The sequence below is a fragment of the Vipera berus genome (assembly GCF_964194415.1).
Source record: "Vipera berus genome assembly, chromosome: 2".
Taxonomy (NCBI): Eukaryota; Metazoa; Chordata; class Lepidosauria; order Squamata; family Viperidae; genus Vipera; species Vipera berus.
In genome coordinates, this window is record NC_138203.1 from 60,396,986 (window position 1) to 60,420,529 (window position 23,544).

The 23,544-nt window shown below is 37.6% G+C and overlaps 1 protein-coding gene across 3 annotated transcripts in view; it reads right to left on the minus strand.

The window, feature by feature from the left end:
* Positions 1-23,544, minus strand: part of SPIN1 (spindlin 1) — a 47,432-nt gene that overhangs the window by 19,863 nt on the left and 4,025 nt on the right. For 2 of the 3 annotated variants that reach the window (XM_081320557.1, XM_081320558.1), the window contains exon 2: positions 20,521-20,582. The exons of the other annotated variant lie outside the window; for it this stretch is intronic. The gene's annotated coding sequence lies outside the window, so the exon portion shown is untranslated. The remainder of the gene's footprint in view (positions 1-20,520; positions 20,583-23,544) is intronic. 3 annotated transcript variants of the gene reach the window in all.

A 23,544-nucleotide genomic window follows, 5' to 3' on the forward strand; every position in this document is an offset into this window, starting at 1 on the left:
CTTTCTGCAGCTATCTCTGCTAATCTTTCCCAAAAGGTGAATCTTATAGCACTTTTTAGACAATGATCCTCCTATCTCATGGTCCCAGTTGGCCTTAGGGTTTTATGGTTGTCAGGGCATGTGGCTTCTGGCCTCCAAGTGTGATTTTCAATGGTTGTTTTTTTTTTTGCAGTACTATTAAACATGGCCCCATTTTATACATTTTAGTCTTCTCATTTCATGTTTTGTGAAATTTTAAATGCTATAACTTAAAATGTTATGTGCTGCCTAAAAAGTGCATAACCTAGCATCCTGTATGCAAATATGTAAAATAAATATAAATAATCCACTTTCTTACATGATTCAAGATTTACTCATAAGCTATTAAACAGCCTACCTTTGGAGTCAATTCAATAACTAGTTTTTTTTCCTTAGAGAATAGCAGTATAGGTGAACAGCAGTAAGATTTAAGCTCCAAATACAGTTACTTGGATTTTCCACATGCTGAACTACTCAGTATGTTTGCTTTTCCTATGTTCTTTTCAAATAGCCACTACAGTGTTCTGTAAATGTTAACAAAAGTTTGTGCATTGTCCATTTCAAATGTCCTCTATTCAATCTGAAATGAGTTTGAAAAGTACTTTATTCCTCCAAGGTTACATGACTGATTGCAATACAAGTAACAGCCTTTATTTTTTTATGCATCTAAATCAGTTACCATATAGAGAAACATTTTCATTTCTTATTGAGGCACAATCAGAACTAGGTAGAAAAACAAGCTGTTCCCCAAGTATAAATCAATATTTTAACAAATAGCAATTATATTTCCCTCTAGGAAGGAACTATGGCTACTACACAATAGTATAAGTGAATATAGGTTTGCAGTTCCATATGGACTAACATTCTTTGAGGTGGTCACTATATTAGTGATATGCTATCTATAGGAACTGCTATACTACTGAATTTTTTGTGTCTGTCTGTATTTTCAACTTCAGCTGGGCAAAATTACACAGTATAGGGCAGGGGTCGGCAACCCGAAAAAGGAAAAGAGCCACTGGGAACCGGTTCCATCACACATAAAAAAAAGTGGGAGCCGCGTGCGTGCGTCCATGCACGCGCATGCGCAAAAAACGTTTCTTGCACATGCGCGGACGCGCGCGGTTGCCTTTTTTTTATGTGTGATGGAACCGGTTCCCGGTTGCGCGACGGCCCGTCTGCAAAGCTTCCAAAAACGGCAGCTTTCGCAACAAGCGGGGCTGCTACCCATTCCGAGGTGCGCACGCACCTCCCCAAACCTGCCGACGTTTGGGGAAGTGTGCGCACCTCTCGGAATGGGTAGCGGCCCCGCTTGTTGCGAAAGCTGCCGTGGCCCGTCTGAAAACCTGCCACTTTCAGCAGCTTTGCAGACGGGCCGCGGCAGCTTTCGCAACAAGCGGGGCCGCTGCCCGTTCGCGCGGAGGTACGGAGACCTGCTGACGTTTGGGGAGGTGTGTCAATGTTTGACGAACGTGGCAGGTCTCCGGACGGGATGGCGGCAGTTTGGCGAGTGCGCGCGCACTCTCCAAACCGCCGCCATCCCGTTTGCACAGCTGCCATGAACGCGGCAGGTCTCCGGACGGGAAGGCGGCGGCTTGGAGAGGTGCGCGCGCACCTCCGCCCTTCAGAAAGGTGCGCGTGCACCTCTCGGAACGGGCGGTGCCACTCTCCATTTGGAGAGGTGCGCGTGCACCACTGCCCGTTTAAAGAGGTGCGCACGCACCGGGCGGCTGGGAGCCGCAGGAGACGGCTCAAAGAGCCGCATGCGGCTCCGGAGCCGCGGGTTGCCGACCCGTGGTATAGGGAAACAATTATTGAACCAATGTAACATAAATGGGCTAACAAACAGAATGCTGGAATTCATGACTCCTATGGAAACAAAATTTGGGAAAGTTGTGACCACTTCAGTGCTCCTGCGCTTTCTGACTATACTTTCCAGAAACCATAGGTTGTCTAACACAAGGGAAGATGGGAGAGGCGTATTCCTGCTCTGTTTCCTGCCTCCCTCTGGGCCCTGCACCCTTGCTGCACTTTAACCCTGACAGGCAAGCAGCTATCGGCTGCTTTGGAGGATAAAACTTGAAATCTCTTAATGGTGGTGAGTAGTAAGGGGAGGTTGAGGGAGTGACTTGGATGCCTGCTTGTGAGATAGGGCTGGCAGGGGGGTGTTAGTGGTTGGCAAGTGAGCCCTCTTCTTCCCTAGAGGGAAGAAACTCTTGTGAACATGTCAGGGGAGCGAGGGTGCAGTTTTCCTCACGACCCATGGCTTCCTTTGTTCCCCTTCCTCTCAGCAAAGTGGCAGACAGTTCCACACATCAGCCAAGGAGGAGGAGGAGGAGGAGGAGGACGAAGAGGAGCAATTTCCAATGTTCCCTACCAACTACCCAGAAATAACATCAATGGGGAAGCCATCAGGATGTTGGAATTTCCTTCTGTTCCCACTGCTTCTTTTACCCACCCATGATGATTTTGTTTCTCTGTTTATGTATGGAAATATCTCTGAAAGGCTGACTCAAAAGACCAAGGGTTGTCTAGTATATAATAAAGCTCCTTCTTTTTTTGTGTGTTGTAATAATGGGAGACAAATTAGTGCCTTTTCCAGGACTAAAAGATTTAGAACAGGCATGTCAAACTTGTGACGTCACATGACATCGCGCGACATATCGGAACTTTTCCCCCATTGCAGATGAAGCCCTGGGGATCAGAAGAAGGGTCATGTGTGGAGATAGGATCCACGTGTGGGTGTGATGGACATGAGAGTGGAGAAGATGAGTTGTGAGAGAAACATTTACTCTTAGACAATTAAACAACTTTTTCTTTCTGCTCACTAGAGCAGACATGTCAAACTCATGACATCACGTGATGTTGTGCGACGTATCAGAGCTTTTTCCCCATTGCTGGCAATGGGATGGGCATGGTTTCGTCATGATGCGTCCAGCCCACGGGCCGGCAGTTTGACAGCCCTACACTAGGGGATTTGCAGTACAAGCTTGCTAACAGTTGATAGCATTGAAGGGGGCGGCCTGCAGGGGCAATGAAGCGAGACAGATTTACCTGTCAGAAACCACTTAGAAAGGATGTTGGGTACATGAATAGCTCACTTACAAGAAAACTCAAAACGACGTATCAGAGCTTTCCCCCCATTGCTGGCAATGGGGTGGGCATGGTTTCATCATGATGCGTTCGGCCCGCGGGCCAGCAGTTTGACACCCCTCATTTAGAAGCTTAACATGGATTTAAAAGATTTGAATTGTGGAAATTGAATGTTTAATATTATCAGCTCTCCCAGATATACAAGACAGGAAACACGATTATGACCTAAATTTACTATATTGTAAGGCTATATTAACAGAATTTTGCAAGTCTGAAAGTACAAACTTCTCTCCGCCACTGTTAACCATCTGATCTACTAGGCCAAGTCCTTCCTACATTTTTCTGACCATTAAGCCCTTGGGGACTCCCCTTCCTTTATCTGTTTCCTATTAGGCAGCATCTCTTTCCCTCATCCCCCAAGGCCATCCACACACTTCCATTACAAGTATCTAGTTTGGGGCTTTATGGACCAGTAATACTACAGAGATAAATATATAAGATGGAAACAATAATTTTATATGACTAGAATATATCATTGACTCTAAAATCTAGATACTTTGCCTCTTCCTGACCACATAAATAGGTGACCAAGCATTTTCAAATCAAAATCTAGTATGAAGATTGAATTTACTTCAAAATAAATTTACTTCAAAATACAGTACTAATTTGATATTCCTTTTCATATGAAGAGGACGGTATATGAAAGCAGATTATATGGTGATGACCATTTAACGGCAGCCTGTTCATTTCCTCTTTGAAGGTCTACTTGCCACATAAACCAACGTCTTTGATCAATTACTCTCTCAAGCATCATCTCAAGTCTTTTAAGTTTGCATAGCAAAATTTATCTGATGTTTTAAAGACAAGACACAGGTTTCTTTGCACATATAGTTCAATTCTAGTTATAAATTATTTCTGAAAATATATCATCTCTCTCAGACTAAATATAAATTGCACAAAGTATAGATAAAGTCAACTATCCTGGAAAGAAACACCCAGTTTCTATGCTGTAAGCGATTGATGTTTTCTCTTCAGTCTCCTTTGCTGCTAAATAGTACCCAAACTAGGTAGTAATAATAAACAATCTACAATACAATTAAGAATAAAGCAAAACCAAAGTAAACCAAACCAGGCAGCCCCAATCAGCTAAACCTAATGACAATACATTTACAATTTAGGTTATGGAAAGAGATTTTGTGGCCAAGAACAAACTAGTAACTGATGAAACTGCTTTAACAGTTTGCTTCCCACAATCATGCAGCATTCTGAATTAGCAAAATAATCATACAAAATCAACTAAAATAGTCCAACTTAAAATGTGAATCCAAGAATAGCTTTAAATTTGTCATCATTATTATGTACAGAAAAGCTTCTGACCATTATCATGAACATCTGGAAAATTACAAAGTGGCTAACATGACTCTTTACATGTTTTTAATTAAATCATATTTTTAAAATTTAGACTAGGTTTAAATATTTAAATTTTTTTGATACAAATATAAAATGGGAATCAGTTTGATGTAGCAGTTAAGGTACTAGACTAGAAACCAAGGTATTGTGAGTTCCACGTCCCAGTTTAGGCATGAAAGCTAGCTGGGTGACTTTGGGCCAGTCACTCTCTCTTAGCCCACAAACATCAGGCTCAGGTGACAAGCCTATTTATTGGTCAATTCCCATAACAATCAATGGATCAACACTTGGTTGATCAAAAAAAAGTAGACCCACACTTTTAGGGAACTGCTAGGAAGAAAAGTATAAAGTATAAATATGAACGTAGCCCAAACAAACAATAAAAGTTCTAATTCTTGCATGTTCAACTTGGCAATATAGAGAGGAGAAATTAACCAAAATACTGGATAAATGACTTATTTGCAAAAATACAAAACCCAAAGGTGAATAAATAAAGAATTTGAAATCATGGAGTAGATATGAGCAAAATGGGAAAGTCTCAAGTAATATATCTCTGCAATCCTAACAATTTTAGAACTACATTTCTGGATCTAAAGCTTTAGTCTGTTATTATTATTAGCACATGGAGTTGTTGTATTAGCAAGGAGACTACAATGATAATGCAGAGTAGTTTTTTGGTTGCCAATTTACTAGTAAATTTGTAGTAAATGCTCACACATTTCCCTATGGTCCACCTGCTAGCTTTGCTTACAGTGCCATCCAAGGAGCCCCTGCCTCCACCAGTCACCTTGCAAATGGGCGTCACAACCAAGGAAGTTCAGAGTTGGCAGGAACCTGATCATCTGCGTGAAGTACCACCTCACATCCATACCAAAGTGGTACCTATCTACATGCATAAAACATGCTTTCAAACTGCTAGGTGGGCAGAAGCTAAGCAAGAGACGGCAGTTCACCCCACCATGCAGTGCTAGGGCTCAAACCACTGGAGCAGAGACTATCTCTATGGTCATTAAACCATGCTTTAGTCTGTTGATTAGAACTTAATAATAATAAAAACCATAAAAAGAGCATATTTGGGAATATTTTAGTAAAGTTTGTATTTCTTCCATAAAAGACAAGACCACAAAATGCAATAATGAGGCAAAACAGTGAAAGATTAGTGCTAAGTAAAGTAGCATTGTAAGAACTTCTGCTTGGAAGCTGCTGAAAAGGAGCATGTGTTATATGCAGGACCTTCAGGTTAATTAATGTTGCTATGTCATTGTCAGTTTTTATTAAGGATCTTCTCTGATCAGAGATATGATTGTGTTTATTTGCTTGTTTTATTTACAGGACTGATTTGGCCATTTATCTCATATAATGACTCTAAGTGGCTCGTAACAATCCATAAAATATACTGAAAAATAAAGGTACCCTTCCCCCTCCCCCAGGTGACAAACCATACACTTTCACAGCTCAATTCAGTTCCTCAAACTGCTGCTAGAATTCTCATCTTTAAGTAAAAGCTGTAGCTGTTGTTATAATGTAGCAATTTAATGCTGTTAAATAATTACTTAAGTACAAATAAAGCTATTAATGTTATTTTTTTTTAAAAATTCCATTTATATCCCGCCCTTCTCCGAAGACTCAGGGCGGCTTACAAGCTTAGCAGTAGCCTTCATTCTATGTATATGCCTGCTTATTAGGGCTTTCGCCCCCCCCCCCAAGCGGCATTATTACAAAGTCAGCTTAATTGCCCCCAACAATCTGGGTCCTAAATAATTACATTTATTGCTGCATTGTATGCATACAGAATACTACAATAGGTATGCAGACTGCACTAAATTAATGTACCTACTATACTACAAGATTTGGTGACTGTGTATCTGTATGAAGTTCAATGTCATCGTTAGTCACTACTACCTCAGAATCACTTCACAGCAGTGTTTCAATCACATCTGAAATATATTTAAAATAGACATAGTTAGCTTTGTAGTTAAAATATAGATTCCAGCACAAAATTTATTTAAAAATCATTCTGTTTATGCAACAAATTCTCCTTTCCATATGCTAAGAACATAAACTTTAATAATGTTGCTTTGTCGTACTTCATTAATTTGGCTTAGGATAGCGTCCACTGAATAGACAATGCAGGAAAATTGTTGTAGAACATGCAAAAGAAATATTGTCAACAATTATACGTACCAAAGAATGAAGCATCTCCCTTACTAATATAATACACCAGAAATACAAAAATTGCTAAATACAGGTAGTCCTTCACTTACAATCATTCACTTAGTGACAGTTTGAAGTTACAACAGCATTAAAAAAGTGACTTATGACAATTTTTCACATTTACAACTATTGTAGTATCCCTGTGATCATCTGATCAAAATTTGAATGCTTGGTAACTAGCATGTATTTGTAATGGTTGCAGTGTCTCAAATTCACGTGATCCCTTTTTCCAATCTTCTGACAAGCAAAGTCAATGGGGAAGCCAGATTCACTTGACAACTGTGTTACTAACAACTGTTGTGATTCACTTAACAATGGTGGCAAGGAAGGTCTTAAAATGGGGTAAAACTCACTTAACACTGTTTTGCGTAGCAATGGAAATTTTGAGCTCAATTGTGGTCGTAAGTCAAGGACCACCTGCATTTATAAGTAATAGTAAAAGCTTGCAACAAAGTATTAAAAGAAATTTCAAATGTAAGGAATGCAAGATGAGAAGTGAATACTTCAGAATAATATAAAGTTGCAATGCTCATTTAATGTAACTCCTCCTAGCAAAAGACTTCAGTCCTCCAGAAAACAAAGGCAAATATAGTACATGTTATAGTACAGTTTCACAGAAACTAGATTGTTACTGTTGTTAAGAAAGGAGATGAAACCTGTTAATTCTTCCATAAAATGAGTATCGAGACAAGAGCTAGTCTATTCTGATGTGAGTGTGTAAATAAAATTGTGAACTATCAGGGCCAACATTCTTAATATGAAACTAATATGAAATATTGAAGTCCATAATGGTTACTGTTTGATGTTATTCAACATGTAATGGCATTGAAGTTTGGAAGCTAAGATTCTATTCAAAGTCAAAGTTTCCAGGTAATATAAAGAGATTAATAATCTGAGATTCAATTCTAATTGAATCATTGGGAAAACATAAAACATTATTTGGCAAAATGGGATTACAATAACAGGAATGGTAGACTTTCTAGAACATTAATCTTGGAAAAAAAATGTCAGCAGGGTAGTTTCAATGCAATTTTTTTTAAAAAATATTCCCATACAACTATATTAGAGATCATAGTAATGAAGACAACACACAGCCTCCAAATTATCCCGAAAATATCTATAGTGAACTAACTATTGCATAAAATGTGCTTTTTCACTTGGAAATTAAGCATTGGGTGCTTTATCATTACAGCAAATACAAAAGTCTCTCTCATGCACATACACACTATATAGCAGACATGTCAAACTCGCGAGATCACGTGACGTCGTGCAACGTATTGGAGCCTTTTCTCCATTGCTGGCAATGGGGTGGGTGCGGTTTTGGGATGATGCATCCGGCCCACGGGCCGGCAGTTTGATACCCCTGCTATATAGCATTAACTCAGACCCACTCATGCACTGAAAAAAGATCAAAACAAAATTAAATGAGAAGCAGATCAGAAAAGGAACAGTTTTTGGACAGGACTGGAAGAATAAAAAGAACACAGAAAAAATATACACAAACTTGATTTAGAGACTAACAGAATATACAAGTCTACCATAAAGATTTTTCATCCATGCCAATCAAAACCATCTAAAATTTATAAGTCATAATTCTAAGAACATAAGATTCCAAGACTTTCTAAGGAAAAAAAAAGTTGTATTCTCCTGCTACAAAGGATCTCTTTTGGCATGATGCTATCTTGCATATAAAATTTGTTCTTAAAAAAAACCTGTTTAAAATAGCTTTTCTAATGAAGGCATCAGAATTAATCATAGGACAATTGTTAGAGATTAAACTTGATTTAGGTGACAATATTATATAATGGAGTAAAAGCACCTTTAAGGAGTTAAACGGCCTAAGGGTGTGGCTGTAATTATTCCACATAAAAGAGAGTTAGATGTTACATGTAGTTGCTCTTGTATATGTGTTTGATGTTAGTGTTTGGATACCTCTTGTTCTCTTGTTTGCTAACTTGATATTTATTCTCTCAAGAATCAACTGCTTGCTACAGTATATATTGTTTTTGATATTGGTAAGCAGCTTTTGTATTTTGATACTATGTTTTTATGGACTGACTTTTATGTGCATGATACTGGATTGATACTTGGACTATTTCTTACTGTGTTTCTTTTTGTTGTCTGAGTAAAAATAAGTTATAAAACTCGTGTTAGTGCATTACTGTTTGCCTACAAGTCCCAGTACAACTTCCACTGTGTATTAATAATACTCTGTTAAACAAACCATTTTTTTTAACAACATATTCTAACAATGGTTATGGGCCCAGATCCAGTGTGGTGCTGAGGACAGGCACAGTATTGTATTTATATTTCCTAACTGAGTTTTCTAATTCAGACAATGGCACAAGGACTATTCAATCCATTCTGCATTACCCGGCTTAATGGGTCAAACTACGTATCCTGGTCTACACAATGTAGTTTGCTATTACAAAATCAAGGTCTTTGGAAAATAGTCCATAATCCTCCTGATGTAACTGCCTGGGATCCAACTAATGAAGAAGATAACAAGAAGATTGTAGACTTCAATAAAGACAATGATAAGGCTTTATCTATCATTGGGCTAACATTAGGAGACCAACAGCTAGTCCATGTGCGTGGAGAAGAATCTGCTGCTAAATGTTGGGCTAAGTTGAAAAAGATTTTTGTTCGGGACAGTGTTGGTGCTCATATAAATCTTACCAGAAAGCTATTTAGAGCTAGACTGGAAAAGAATGGCGATATGTTAGCTCACCTTAACTTTATAAAAGCAACTTTGTTGGAACTGCAAGAAAAAGAACTTATTTTCTCAGAGCTTCACCAGGTTTACATCATTTTATCATCATTGGATGAGAGCTACGATGCCTTTGTATCGTCCTTGGAGGTTTTGTCCAAAGAAGACCTAACTGTTTCTTCAATAACTGGAAGGTTGTTGGAAGAATCAAGATGTCGTATGGAGAGAAAACAGTTGAGAGAGCCATTGCAACAAGAAATAAAGAAGACTGAATCTGCTTATATTTTAAGGAAATGCTTTAATTGTGGGTTAAAGGGACATATTGCTAAGTTTTGTCAGAATAGTAATTGTCAGAGAAAGGAAAGCCATAGAAAGAATAAAAAGCTGATTAATGTAGCTGTAGCTAATAGAACTACTAATAACCACAATTGGTGGGTGGTAGATAGTGGAGCTACACACTGTATTTCAAAAATAAAAAGGGATTTTGAGAATATAAGGTCTAGTAAAAAATATATTTCTATGGCTAATGGCTGGAGAGTCAAGGTCTCTGGAGAGGGTAAGGTTTACTGTTCATTTTTAAAACAAAATTTGGAAATGCTATATGTTCCCAGATGTGATTATAATCTATTATCAGTTAAGGCATTATTGGAAGCAGGTTTTAAAGTTACTTTCCAAGGGGAGGAATGTCTTATTCAAAAGAATGAAGTGAACTTAATAGCTAATATGAAAGACGGTTTGTTTGTAATTAGCAATGATCCTATTATAATGGCTACTACTTGTACAAATCAAAAACCACATGATGAATGTATTCATTTATTACATAGAAGATTGGGTCATGTGAATTTTAATACACTAAAAAGAACTGTAGCTTTGTCTAATGGGTTTAAGTTAAAGGCTTGTAAGAAATATCTGCAGTGTAACGTATGTGGTAGAGAAAAGAGCAGGGCAGCACCAGCTAATAGGTTAGATGGATTTAAAACCACAACTCCATTAGAACTGGTATTTATGGATTTGATAGGTCCTATGAAACCCAGTTTAGGGGGTGCTTGCTACATATTAAATATTCTAGACCATTATAGCAGATATGGGTTCTGTTATCTCCTTACGTCAAAAACTGATATGGATATGGTACATTCTTATGATTGCAAAATGCTGATATTACAAGGCTAGGAGAATTATCATTCTTCAGTATTCACACAATGGTCCAAAGAATATTGTTCTCTTTCTGTATCTGAACATGCATTTTATCACCGAGAATCTCACTGGAATACTATATAAAATTTTTATCTGTATATGGCATGACCAACCCACCAACTCCTAGTAATGTGGCTCCACAAGATTGTAAACTTTTAGCCTAAAAAAATTAAGGAAGTCTCTATTTATATACATTAACTATATATTTTATATGTGGCCCAAGAAATTCCTCTTCACTAAAAGAAGCCCAGACAAGCCAAAACATTGGACACGCCTATGTTGTATCTACAATTTCCTTAGAAGCTAAAAATTCACCTAAACAATTTCTGGTAGAAAAATGAAATATATGCATCTCTCTTCCAATTGCTTTGATAGCCAATAAAATATTTTGGACAGATAAAGGTAAAGGTTCCCCCGCACATGCGTGCTAGTCGTTTCCAACTCTAGGGGCCGGTGCTCATCTCCGTTTCAAAGCCGAAGAGCCAGCGCTTGTCCGAGGACGTCTCCGTGGTCATGTGGCCGGCATGACTAGACGCCAAAGGCGCACGGAACACTGTTACCTTCCCACCGGAGTGGTCCCTATTTTTCTACTTGCATTTTTACGTGCTTTCGAACTGCTAGGTTGGCAGAAGCTGGGACGAGTAGCAGGCGCTCACTCTGTTATGCGGCACTCGGGATTCGACCCGCCAAACTGCCGACCTTCTGATCGACAAGCTCAGCGTCCTAACCCACTGAGCCACCGCGTCCCTACTTTGGACAGATACTGATGTCCAATCCTAGAAGCTCATCATGCCCTCATGGCGCTGTATTTGGCAATGAATTATTTCAAAGAATACTTGTATCAGAAATAGATCAATATACGTTATCTGAAACACACAAAAGCACACCACTCAAAGAAGTGTGCTTGAGCATTCAGAAAACATTTGAAATACCAGAGAAAATTGAACCAGTGTAGTTTTGCTCCTAAATCTTTTCCCCCCCCTGAAATCAGTTTCTCCCATAAATCATTTTTAGTGAGGCAAATGACGTCTTTTCTCTCCTGAACCACATTCCATGTGATACTCTCTTTACCATTTCCCCATAACACACACACACACACACACACACACACCCCTGACTGGCAGATCTACTGATCTCTGATTTTGATAGTCCAAGGGGGGGGGGGAAGACAAGTTTTCTGATCTATGTCCAGCAACCTCAGGTGAAGTAGCATTTCTACACATTTGCTATCCTCCTAGAATTTAGCAGACTGCTATTCTAGATGGAGTCATTCCCACAGTCAATCTTAAAGCATCCCAGATTATTCATGGAAAAAGTTCCATGTCTAGAGAAGGAAAACTCCACTATGACACCAAACAATTAAAGGCAGTTCTCGGCTGTTTCAGCAACTGGCTGTAAAAGAAATGGAGATGACAACATAAGGATATGCCAATAAAATCCAGCTAATAAAGTACCTTTGTATCATAGCAAAATACAATGGGGTATATTGTTATATTTGTTACAGGTTAAAAAAGACTAAATATATTGAGTTTACAAAGGTAGCTTAGACTATCACAATACTGTACTTACCTAACCAAATTACTAGTGTATATCTACAGAAAAAAGTTAAGGAAATGATTGGTCCATTAGTGGGGGAAAGTGGCAAGAAGGTGACAAGCAACAGGGAGAAAGCAGAACAATTTAACTCGTTTTTTGCATCTGTCTTTACACAAAGGGAAAAAACAGTCCAACCTACCAAAACCAGTCCCATAAAAAACAGAATAGAAACGCAAGTCAAGATAGGCAAGAAAATGGTAAGTGAGCACCTGTCCAGCCTAGATGAGTTCAAATCACCAGGACCAGATGGATTACACCCCAAGGTTCTCAAGGAACTGGCAGACGTGATCTCAGAACCACTGAACTATATTTTTCAAAGATCCTGGAGCACTGGGGAACTACCAGATGACTGGAAGAGAGCTGAGGTAGTTCCCATATTCAAAAAAAGGGAAAAAATAGATCCAGGAAACTACAGACCCATCAGCCTGACCTCAATACCTGGGAAGATTCTGGAAAAGATAATCAAACAACAAATCAGTGAACACCTTGATGCAAACAAAGTTATCACTAAAAGCCAACATGGGTTTGTCAAAAACAGATCATGCCAGACAAACCTTATTGCATTCTTTGACCAAGTGACAAAACTAGTGGACCAGAGGAATGCTGTAGATATAATTTACTTGGATTTCAGTAAGGCATTTGATACAGTAGATCACAACCTACTACTTGATAAGATAGAAAAATGTGGGTTAGATAGCATCACCACCAGATGGATTCGTAGCTGGCTGACAGGCCGTACTCAGCATGTGGTCCTCAATGGAACTGCATCTACATGGAAGGAAGTGTGTAGTGGGGTGCCCCAGGGCTCTGTTCTGGGCCCAGTGCTCTTCAACATCTTTATCAACGATTTGGATGAGGGGATAGATGGGGAACTCACAAATTTGCAGATGACACCAAGCTGGCAGGAATAGCCAATACTCCAGAAGATAGGCTTAAAATACAGGAGGATCTGGACAGACTCGAACACTGGGCACTATCTAACAAAATGAAATTCAATTGTGAAAAAAGTAAGGTTCTACATTTAGGCAGGAAAAATCAAATGCATAGGTATAGTATAGGTGGTACCTTGCTCGATAGTAGTAACTGTGAGAGAGATCTCGGAGTCCTAGTGGACAATCACTTAAATATGAGCCAGCAGTGTGCTGCAGCTGCCAAAAAAGCCAACACAGTGCTAGGCTGCATTAACAGAGGGATAGAATCAAGATCACGTGAAGTACTAATACCACTTTACAATGCCTTGGTAAGGCCACACCTGGAATACTGCATCCAGTTTTGGTCACCACGATGTAAAAAAGATGTCGAGACTCTAGAAAGAGTACAGAGAAGAGCAACAAAGATGATTGGGGGACTGGAGGCTAAAACATATAGGGAACGGTTGTTGGAATTGGGTATGTGTAGTTTAATGAAGAGAAGGGTGAGGGGTGACATGATAGCAGTGTTCCAATATCTCAGGGGCTGCCACAAAGAAGAGGGAGACAAGCTATTCTCCAAAGCACCTGAAAGCAGGACAAGAAGCAACGGATGGAAACTAGTCAAGGAGAGAAGCAACCTAGAACTAAGGAGAAACTTCCTGACAGTTAGAACAACTAACCAGTGGAACAACCTGCCTCCAGAAGTGGTGAATGCTCCAACACTGGAAGTTTTTAAGAAGAGACTGGACAGCCATTTGTCTGAAATGGTATAGGATTTCCTGCCTTAGCAGGGGGTTGGACTAGATGACCTCCAAGGTCCCTTCCAACTTCTTCTTCTCCTTCTTCTTCTTATTATTATTATAATAAAAAGGCTTGGCAAAATAATTACCAGTTTTGAGACCCAAAGAAAAGGAATGAATTATCTTTTTCTGTTAGTTAAAATGGCTTCCGTATAACTGTTTCTATATTTTTCTAATTTAATTATTTACTTAATTTATTTCTCATGCTTGGCAGATAGTACTATTTCAAATTATCTTTGTCCATGACTACAGTGGTACCCTTGGTACTTGACTGCTTCAAAAGTCATCGAATTTGGTACGACGCATTTTGAAGTAAAAATGTACCGGTACTTTTTTATTTAATACTTGATGCCTTAAAATAGGAAGAAGGGACATCTTTGGAGAACGGACAGGAAGTCAGCCATACTGGGAAGGTCACTGAAAAAAGAAGCAGGGGAGGCTGACCGAAAGTTGGCCATGCTGGAAAAATTACTGACATAGGAAAAGGGACAGACAGGAAGTCCTTTCTACCCAAAACAAAGGGTCATGTTGTAAGTCACGTGGTTTGTTTGGTACTTGTCAACCAACTAATGGCGAGTATCGAAGTTCCACTCTATATAATTTCCTCCAATTGTAAAATATTCTTGGGTTAAACACTATTGTAGTATATACTTCTGAACAATTTTCATTAATTTCTGAGATCTGTGTGAAGTTTTCTGGGGATCTCCTATTGAAGAAAGACATAAGAAAGACTTCTGCATCCTGCATTTATTGTCTTTCCTTTCTAGCTCTACATTAATTGAAACTAGGCATCACAGGATGTTTTCTCTCAGTTGGTTGTCACTCTTTGTAAGACTTATTTTCTTGACTTTAGGCAGTCTATATAACCAACCAAATGTATCTTTGGAAATAATTTGTATTTGATTTATTAATATTTTTCCCATTTACAACTATTGTAGCATCCCTGTGGTCACCTGATAAAAATTTGAATGCTTGGTAACTGGCATGTATTTATTATGACGGTTGCTGTGTCTCAGGTTCATGTGATCACCTTTTGCAATCTGCAAGTCAAATTTGCAAGTTGAAAAAGATGAAGGGTGATTTTGAAGCAAGAAAAACCACATGAGCATATATGAAAAGAAAAAAGAACTAATTCAACTCTCACTGATTTATTATTCTAGTATGTTGAAAGAAGGAGACAAAAATACCTTTTGGAAAATACTTGTAATAATTTTTAGATAACATTAAGTTAGATTGCTGTTCAGATACACAAAACTGAAGCACTCCTCTATCAGGGAAAATCCTTTCATTTCACCTATTAATTTCATATACAGGATGCCTATACTTAACCTATTGTTAACTACATTTCAAAGTTTGACAACTTAGCCAAAACGTTCAGGACTCAAACATTCTAGAAATAAATCTTAATGAGCCTTTAGGCAAATTAGAGACCAGTTATTTCAAAGACAAAACAACTGAGAATATAATATATAAAGGATGAACCACATAAACAGATTTTAAAAAGACATCAGATAGAAGAATATTACAATAGACGTAGGTAAAATGAGATAGTAACATTTTACCATGATAGCTGTGTTAAGATTTTGGTTCTAGGCAATGCTGCACTCTTGTCAAAAGAAAAACTTGAGTCAATATCTTGTGCAGTATAGGTAGTCCTTGATTTATGACTGGTCATTTAGCAACCACTTGAAGTTACGATGGACTCCATAAAAGCTACCTATGATCCAGATTCAAAGTTCTGACAGCTGCCCTCCACTCTGCCACATGACTGCATTTTGGGCAGTTGGCAACCAGCCCGCATTTGCAGACATTTCTATGTCCCACACTCATGTAAGTGCAGTTTACAACATTTTTTGCCAGAAACTGGCATTTATTCCAATTTCTGATGGAAATTCCCCCTAGCAAATGGGTTTACTTAATGACGGTGGTATCCTTTTAACAAGCACTGCAAAAATAGGTGGTTGTAAAATTGGATGTGGTCACATGACCTGTTTTATCCCTGACACAAGTTATGACTGAAATTGCAGGCTCAATTATGATCATAAGTCAAAGACTACTTGTATAGTGATTTCCCTTTTGTTTATTCTTTGGCAAAAGGGATTACCGGTAAGTATATTTTATAGAAAGCAAAACACTACCTGCTATTGTTAAGTTACTAATCACAGAATAAAGTCCAGGTTTACAGAAACTCATTTTTTTTAAAAAAAATAAATTTAATAAAAGAACTGTATTTCAAATATATCACAATTCAATTTGGGCCTCATTTGATATTATACAACTTCTTCCCCGTTCTCAGTCCTTTGCTCTTGGCTTTCTTCTGTCCTAGTTAAGATTTCATCCTTTAGAGTTGGTATTTTATCTGCATCCATTTTCAGTTTCTCTTGGGATATTTGGTTCTATAAAAGTTCTACTTTTGTTCACCTTTGTACTTGGCTACCCAAAGACCTGCTGGTTAAGATACATATAACATATAATCCTTCTGTATTGTCTGTCATGAAGCTATTCTCTTGTCATTGTGCTATCTTTTAACACGGCATCCTTTCCAACTTTTCTGATCTCTAGATGTCTGTTAAGATTTTTAGTTTTAGAAATATCATACACACATATCCATGCTAGATTACCTTTTTTCCAATTAAGATAATTTTAATCTCTTACCCAGTCTTTTTTGCAGTTCATTATTTCTACTAATTTCAAAACAGAATATATGTGTACCTCTGTGCTGGCAGTTAACCGAATGGAAAAGAGAACCTTCTAATATTCTTTTTCAGAAACAGGTTCTGCTCACCAGAAAGAGGAATCATTTTTCTTGTGCATGTGTAATGCTGATCGTAACCAGGGCTTTTTTTGTCATAGAACCCTCAGAACGGAGTTCCGGCACCTTTTTTGGATGGAACCTTTGTAGGGTAGGCAAGGCGGGTTGTATGACATGTGTGAGTTCTGGCACTTTTTTCTTTTACAAAAAAAGCACTGATCGTAACTATTATTTTTAAATCGACTACAGCACAGCCACTGCATGTATGGGGTTAACAAACGGGGGAGGGGTACACTCAGAAACACTCTTATCAGTACATGTTCTATGGCTATGCACTTTTGGGCAAACATGTTTTGAATGAATTATTGCCTAAGCATCCCTTTCAGACTGATACCTCAATTAAAGGGATCAAGTTCAACCAGTTATTGCTGGTTTCGTGAGCTTCTTTGCCACAGGAATGCATAATTTAGCAATGTCAAGTTTAATTTTATAAACTTGAGTTTTATAATGTTAGAATAAGATTATCATTTATTTGATTTATATGCTGCTCATCTCACAGTTCAAGGCAACTCTGAGCAGCTATATTTATAGTAGTAATCAATAAAGTTAGCTTGCCATCACGTGTCTGGGGAATATCAACATCGAGCAAATGCATGTAACTTTTACACTTAGTTCCTAATTTGGGGGTTTGGAGTAAAGGTCAAAAATGAGAAATGAAAAATGAACAACAAAGGATAAGTGGATCAAATATAAATGTGCTAATGTTGTTATAGTTGAAAACAAGCTGGCTTAGTGTGGTCTGCCCAAGAGGCAGAATTAATACCAAATTATTTTACAAGTTTCCCAACAGGCTTTGTAGATGAATAGAACTCACATGCAAATCATATATAAATCATTGCGTAGAACCTTCATTGCTGCTTAGCCTCCCTTAGGAAGCCAAGCAGAATTGTTGCAAAGTGTGAAGCAGGTAGAAACCACAGTTCTTACTGGAACTGTTTAGATACTACTGCTGGCAAATATCACCATCACCCAGCTTTTATCTAGGAGAGAGATACTGCTCTGTGTGTACTGAACTGACTGCACACCTCATTCACACACTCATGCCTGTAAGTTATGCATTATTATTTCAATAACATGCATGCATGTGACTAACACACCTATCAAAGTCAGAAAAGACTACAGGGTCAAGTCTCTATGCTCATACAGAAAGCTCCAGAATAATTTCAAAATTTCTGGCTCAAGAGAATTATTGGACAAGAGTTCAGTTCCCTGTTGTGGAGAAAGTTTATTTCAGTGAGCCAGCCAAGTCCTTTAGAACAATCCATTTGATTTTATTCTCTCATCTGGTACTGTTTTCTCTTACACCAATCTATAGCAATTGAGCTTACTCAATTCTCACTGCATTAATTCTGAGATTCCCATTCTCTTAAACTTCCTCCCTCCCTAAAGCAAAATGCATAATGCAATAATGATTTTGTCTCGCAATAATGGAATTAGAAAAGATATATTTACTGATTTTCATCAAACTTCTAAAATTTCATGGAGAAAATTTTGAAGATCCAAAACAGTATTTGTTAAATTTGTGTGCCCCTTTTTATTTGAGGAGTTCAAGGCTGTTTATATATATTTTTTCCTATTTTTTCTCACAACTTCCCTGTGAGATAAATTGGGCTGAGTCAAAGCACCTGGTGCCAGTTAATGCATTGGACTTCTGTGGCTGACAGTCTCCCCAGTGCAAGTCTAGCAACTTCACCATTATATCACACTGGCAAAGAGATTTTTTTTGTTAATAATTTTACTGAGGTTTTTAATGAATGTAGTAAAAATGAATACAAACTGAACAAGAAGAAAAAAAAGATCAAAATTCAGAAGCTGCAGAAAAAAAGAAAAAGAAAAAAAAACTAGAAAAAATATAGACAGTCCTTGGGTTAAGAACGAGTTCCACTCCTAAGTCTGTCTTTAAATTGAATTTGTATGTAAGTTGGAACTCATAATTATGAACAATTACTAAAAATGGCAGACTGAATTCTCCTTCCTTTCATGAACTGCTGAAAATGGACTGTATATTAAAATCAAACTGCTTCAGCAGTTCATCAAAATACTGCACACTTTCAGCAGTTCATTAGATCGTGGAAGAACGCTGTTGTTTTTAGCAATAGGCAGCCTGTTCATAAGTACGAGTTGTCAGTATGCTGGATGTTCTTAACCCGGGGACCACCTGTAAAAGAGAATTGCAACAAAGACATTAATAAAAAAACTGGCTTTCAACCTTCATCACACTAAGCACAAGCTAACATACAGTAGTTTTAACACACTTTTAAAATTACAAAGAAACAAAAAAACCACCACCACCATCTTTTCAATCCTAGTTTATCAAAAAGTCCAAACCTTGGTCAAACAGTCCATCTACCTTTATATTCTTCTTGTTCTGTACAACTTGGACCTTTTAAATCATTGTATCACAGGATTTGATCTTTCACTACTCTTTAGTATTTAAAAGATTTTGAAATTTCACCAGCCTATTTTGTAAATGTAAATCCCTTAAAAAGCCATCATCCAGGATTTTTTGTTGCAGCTATTCCATGCCCAAATCCTTTGTTTTTATATATTCTTGTTTTGGTAATTTTGTTGTGTTCCATGTCTTTGGATTCCATAATATCCATGTCAGGTATTTTTATTTTGAATTTTTTCTTATCGTCTTCAAAATGTATCCATTAAAATCTACATCCATTCTAAGACATTATTAATAGTTCAGTCCATATATTAAAAACATTTTTAAAATAAGAAAAAAAGTTATAGTTGGCTTAGCTACTTTAACCTTTTTCTGCCTGGTTGTTTAGTTTCTTCTACTGTCCATTTGCAATTTTCATTAAAGACTCAGTTCCCAATATGGGTTTAATTCCATTTTAATCATTTCCCACGAGTATATTATTTAATTCTATATTTGCTTTTCAAATCTTAAAGCAAACGTAATCAATATTCCAAATACTTGGGTCCAACACATGTAATTCTTAAATCAAAATGCTTTTTTGTGACGATAAATCCTTTTAAATTCTATTTAAAAATCGTAAGTTCAAAGAACACAAAATTCAAAAGGCATCAAATTAAACTTCTATTTTGAAGTTTTTCTCTAGTAAAATGGTTAAATTGAGCATTTCTAAATGTGATTAGGGAGCGCCTAATATCCTTATGAAAGGCTTTGCTGCTGCTGCTGCAAGCCAAGAGGAGGCGTCCCTTGGAACCTTGTGCTCTAATCCACCACTGTTTCAGGGTCTCCTCACTAGGAACTGCCATGCAGAGCACTCACGGCCATTTCCGAATCTCTTGAGAGATCAGAAGGACATGTCTATTTGCCAGTCTTTTGTTCTTCACAGTGGTCGTCATCTCTCTCATCTGCAGAGATGCCTCTACCATCAGTCATGACTCACACTGGCAAAGTTGTTAGAGAAAAAGAATTTGGTAAAACAAGACTTTTTTATCTATTTAATTTCTACTAGGAGGAATATTTCCTAAGCAGAATTCACTTTAAGTACCTGTTAGCCCAATTCATGTGCTTTGAGTAAGAGTGTCAAACTCTGATTTATGAATATGAATTTATAGGGTGACACTAGGTATTAAAGAGTATCACTGAAATCTTATACTATGGCTGTTCAACCAAAGTACCAGAATTTCATATTGTCTTGGTCTCTCCCTTTAGACTGGTTTTCTTTATGCATCTAGTCAAAGCAGAACCACCACAGCGCATCCCACTTAAGTTGGAATGTAACAATTTTCCAAATTTTAAAGCTTAGTTAAGAAAATTATGAATAATAGCATTTTACTTACTTAAAAAACACTTATTGACCTCCATTAGATGGACAGCCTGGAATTTGTTTCCCTTTTCTGACCTACGAGTGAAAATATTTATAGTTTAATCCCTATGCTATTATATGTGTATGCCATTGGATCAATCAACCCATCTCACCAAATATGTCAACCTGATGCTCCTTTTTATCTAATGTTTATATTAGGTGAAAAATGATTTTGGTCTAAATGTTGCTGAAATATTTACATGACAACTTACATGAAGGAAATGGTCAAATTCCTTGTTAATGTTACTCATCCCTCTACTTTCCCAGGGCCCTTTCAAAACTTTCCAATTATATTTTTTCATATGATAAAATGATTGAATGAGTATGCAACAACTACTTTTGAGGTTTATTCTATAAAATGAAATTAAATGTGGTTTTTGCCAGGAACATTAACAAAATATGATACACTCTCAAATCAATTGAAGTCCTCACTTTGAAAAATAGTGTACAAATCTAGAAAAAAATTATACAATTCCATTAGTTCCTCAGGTTATCTAGGTGCTATTTGGTTAAAAAAATAGTATTTAGCATGCTCTTTAAAAAAAGTAGCCTTAAGATCCCTTGCCCTATCTTATAAGCAAATGCAAATGTTACTGCAGCCCTGAAAGTATATTAGTGTGCTCCAGGAAAACTATTTTTGAAAAAATCACTTTTGGATTATTCAGTGTTTAATCCGATCATTCCACAGTCTGCAAGCCAATCAAGCTTGCAAGTTGTCATTACAGAAGAATGACCAAATCATGTCCCTCTCTTTTTCCTTTCAAAGTCTTAAACACAACAATCTGATATATCTTTTAAAAAGTTAGATCCATTAACTTTTATGTAGCAAATTGCCCCCTATAACAATTCATTGTTTAGACCAGGGGTGTCAAACTGCCGGCCCATGGGCCGGATGCGTCATGGTGAAACCGCGCCCACCCCATTGTCGGCAATGGAAAAAAAGTAGATACATCGCAACACGTCACGTGACATTGCGACTTTGACACCCCTGGTTTAGACAGTGGAGGAAAATAGCTTTGGGGATCTGACTTCCAGCAGTGTGCCAAGCACAGGTTACTGTTTGCGTTACTAAATCAACAGTTGGTATACAGTACACTATAAGGTATGCAATTTAACATTACAACACATCCTTACCCTCTAATAGGGATGGATGATCCAAAATAAAAATCAAAACCACTCTGATTTCCTTTCTTCTTCCATCATTATTCTTAAACTAAACAATTTGATATTGTACAAGGACAACTTTTTCATCTACTTTTCAACAGCTCAAGTACTTGACCTAGCTGGGTAAAGCACTTTTAAGATGTTATCATCTTTCTTTCAAACAGCAACTTAGCATAACAAAGGGATCTAAACATGCATGGAATTGGAAAGGGGGAGTTCTGGGGTTGTAAGAAAAATAAAATAAATAAATCATTTTTTGTAGAAAAAAATAAGTCTGATAATCCTATATTAAAAGAAGCAATTCTCCCTGGCAGTCTAGAGAGGTCACTCTTCCCTTCTATTTAAACAGCAGTGATTGTGAACATGTCTGTAAATTGTTCTCACTTGTTTTCATTACTTAGTGGCACCATTACTGGTAGTCCTCAATTTACCGACAACTGAGCCCAAAATTTCTGTTGTTAAGTGAGTTTTGCCCCTTTTTACAACAATTCTTGCCACAGTTAAGTGAATCACTGCAGTTGGCAAGTTAGTAACCTGGTTGTCAAGTGAATCTGGCTTCCCCACTGACTTTGCTTATTAACATCGCAAAAGGTGATCACCTGACCCCAGTATACAGCAACGGTCATAAGTATGAACCAGTTATCAAGCATCTGAATTTTGATCACATGATCAGGGGGATGCTGCAAAGGTCGTAACTGTGAAAAACAGTCGCCACTTCAGCGCTATTTTAACTAATGGTAACTAAGTGAACTGTTGTAAGTTGAGGATCACCTGCATATCATATTCAAGAATTAGGGTTTATTTAAAAGGGGAAATAAAAAATGACTCTTGGAACTCTTTGTTGATTGGTATCAGCCCTTTGAGGTAGTTCAGACAGCAAACCAAGGCTCCGAGTGCTAAGACTACATTTACTGTATGGTTACAGTAACAAAATATTGCAAATTTGAAAGCATGTCCCCAGTCCCCTGCCTTTACTTTCCAAAGGACTAAGGAAAGTCATTAGTTTCTCCACTTTCTCCATCATTATCCCTCCTTTGGACTCAGATTTCTCTTATCAGACTATTTATTGCCTAGCTTGCAGCTATCCCTTCTATCACCCGAGCTTATTCTCACAGTTCATTACACCTGATTTCAGGGGTGTAGTGAAGCTCTGCTCTTCACCCAGGATCTAGAAATTGTCTTGTGATTTTTGTCAAGAGCCTTAATGTCCTCATCTTCCTGTATCGCTGATTATACCACATCACCTCATTGAGGGAAAAGAAAACCCAAGAGGTGAGCTTACTGTGGGTGACCGAGATATCTTTTACTGGGAGCCATGAAATCTGGCAATTGCAATGTTGTTAGCAACTTATCAGGATGGACTGAGAACAAAAGTAACACACTGTAATATGTTTCAGCTCAGTCAAGGCTTTAACATTCTTTAAAGCTAGTTTTGTCTAGCATGCGGATAAGTGTGAAAATAAGGTAGCAGGAAACTATGACAGCAAAATAGACCTAAGTAATAATAAGCAGTTAAAAACACTGCCTGAAACACCATGAATAACGCATTAAACTAATCTCAAAAGTCTTAGAAGATGCAGTCTTCTGTTCAACAGGAGACTAAAACTTTTACTGTTACGATATGCTGTATATAAATTATATAAATGGGATGTATCCCACAGCTGATTCATATCATACGAAACAAACATCTTTGCCATGCCAACTACCTTTTTCCAAGGAAACCATTGCTTCTTACTCATTTAGATAATTTTGAGGCCTAATGAAAACAATAAGTTGGCTCGTGATTGCATGAAACAATCTCAATTAATAAACAATGTTACTATCAAAACATATC